We start from the raw sequence: 2,500 nt of genomic DNA on the forward strand, positions 1-2,500 counted from the left end.
CCGGTGCGCACGCAAGTGATAGTTTTCTCGGTTCGCTTTTGTTGGGCGTTCCTGGTGTTGTATGCAAACGCAGCCCGCGCGCGGCTTCGCCCGAAAGGGCGTCTGGCCGGTGTCGACGGCGTCCAGATCGCGGCTTACGCCGGGTTTGAGGAGCTAAGCAAAAATAGTGATTGAGTAATACAGTGCGATACCGCGACGGGGAAAGCGAAAGACTCCGTTCGCGTATTTTGTCGGCCGATAGTTACCTGGTTGATCCTGCCAGTAGTCATATGCTTGTCTCAAAGATTAAGCCATGCATGTCTCAGTACGAACTTGCGTACGGTAAAACTGCGAATGGCTCATTAAATCAGTCGTGATTCATTTGATCGTAAATTTTACTTGGATAACTGTGGTAATTCTAGAGCTAATACATGCAAAAAGCGCCGACCTTGCGGGAGGCGCGCCTTTATCATATCAAAAACCTGCCGGGCTTCGGCTCGTCTTGTTGGCGACTCGGGATAACTTTGCTGATCGCACGGTCTTGCACCGGCGACGGATCATTCAAGTGTCTGCCCTATCAACTTTCGTCGGTACGGTATCTGCCTACCGAGGTTCTTACGGGTAACGGGGAATCAGGGTTCGATTCCGGAGAGGGAGCCTGAGAAACGGCTACCACATCCAAGGAAGGCAGCAGGCGCGCAAATTACCCATTCCCGACGCGGGGAGGTAGTGACGAAAAATAACGATACAGGACTCTAACGAGGCCCTGTAATTGGAATGAGTACACTGTAAAAATTTTAACGAGTATCCATTGGAGGGCAAGTCTGGTGCCAGCAGCCGCGGTAATTCCAGCTCCAAAAGTGTATATTTAAGTTGTTGCGGTTAAAAAGCTCGTAGTTGGATTTTGGGCGCAGGCGTTCGGTCCGTCGCAAGGCGTGCACTGTTCGTTCTGGCTTTACCTCCGGTTTTCCGTCGGTGCTCTTGACTGAGTGTCGGCGGCGGCCGGGACGTTTACCTTGAAAAAATTAGAGTGTTCAAAGCAGGCGCTTCGCCTGGATAGTGTTGCATGGAATAATGAAATAGGACCTCGGTTCTTTTTTGTTGGTTTTCGGAGCGCGAGGTAATGATTAAGAGGGACGGACGGGGGCATTCGTACTGTGCCGTTAGAGGTGAAATTCTTGGATCGGCGCAAGACGAACGACTGCGAAAGCATTTGCCAAGAATGTTTTCTTTAATCAAGAGCGAAAGTCAGAGGTTCGAAGACGATCAGATACCGTCCTAGTTCTGACTATAAACGATGCCAACTAGCGATCGGGGGGCGTTATTTTGACGACCTCTCCGGCAGCTTGCGGGAAACCAAAGTCTTTGGGTTCCGGGGGAAGTATGGTTGCAAAGCTGAAACTTAAAGGAATTGACGGAAGGGCACCACCAGGAGTGGAGCCTGCGGCTTAATTTGACTCAACACGGGAAATCTCACCCGGCCCGGACACAGCGAGGATTGACAGATTGAGAGCTCTTTCATGATTCTGTGGGTGGTGGTGCATGGCCGTTCTTAGTTGGTGGAGCGATTTGTCTGGTTAATTCCGATAACGAACGAGACTCTGGCTTGCTAAATAGTTACGCGGCCTTCCCGGCCGGCGTTTAACTTCTTAGAGGGACTAGTGGCGTTTAGCCACACGAGATTGAGCAATAACAGGTCTGTGATGCCCTTAGATGTTCGGGGCCGCACGCGCGCTACACTGACCGGATCAACGTGTGTTCGCCTTGGCCGAAAGGTCTGGGTAACCCGATGAACCCCGGTCGTGCTAGGGATAGAGAATTGAAATTATTTCGCTTGAACGAGGAATTCCCAGTAAGCGCGAGTCATTAGCTCGCGTTGATTACGTCCCTGCCCTTTGTACACACCGCCCGTCGCTACTACCGATTGAATGGTTTAGTGAGGTCCTCCGATTGGGCCCGGGCTCGACTGGCGACGGTTGGGTCTTGGCCCGAAAAGACGATCTAACTTGATTACTTAGAGGAAGTAAAAGTCGTAACAAGGTTTCCGTAGGTGAACCTGCGGAAGGATCATTAGCGCGAGAAAAAAAATCGAAGAGCGAAAGAGCAAACACCGGGACGGCGACGTGCCTCGGCGCGTCCGCCGCCCCGCGATCAGGAACTTGTTTTGTCGGCGTCGAGTGCCCGAAGGCTTCATGCGGTGCGCGGGCTTGTCGCACTATTTGTTGCGACCGCGACCCGCTCGGCGTCACGCGATTTTTTCAGCCGGATGGCGAATCGAGGTTAGGAATCGAAGAGCGAAAAGCAAACAAACAAACGATGGCTCTTGGCGGTGGACCACTCGGCTCGCGAGTCGATGAAGGACGCAGCAAGCTGCGTGATTTAATGTGAATTGCAGAACACATTGAGCATTGACGATCTGAACGCGTATTGCGGCCTCGGGTTCATCCCGGGACCGCGTCCGTCTCAGGGTCGCAGAAACGACAACGGCCGGCGGGATCGGCTCCGCGACGGCTCGGCTCGC

General features: G+C 52.9%; 2 non-coding genes across 2 annotated transcripts; both read left to right on the forward strand.

Annotated features, from left to right (window-relative positions):
- The first annotated feature begins 242 nt into the window (after positions 1-242).
- Positions 243-2,052, forward strand: LOC145747577 (small subunit ribosomal RNA). Its single transcript, XR_014282297.1, has one exon. It is a non-coding gene; the product is annotated as a small subunit ribosomal RNA (ribosomal RNA).
- A 245-nt stretch (positions 2,053-2,297) lies between these two features.
- Positions 2,298-2,451, forward strand: LOC145746842 (5.8S ribosomal RNA). The gene has a single exon (XR_014281609.1). It is a non-coding gene; the product is annotated as a 5.8S ribosomal RNA (ribosomal RNA).
- The last annotated feature ends 49 nt before the right edge of the window (positions 2,452-2,500 follow it).

This window comes from Corella eumyota, chromosome 3 (genome assembly GCF_963082875.1).
Source record: "Corella eumyota chromosome 3, kaCorEumy4.1, whole genome shotgun sequence".
Taxonomy (NCBI): Eukaryota; Metazoa; Chordata; class Ascidiacea; order Phlebobranchia; family Corellidae; genus Corella; species Corella eumyota.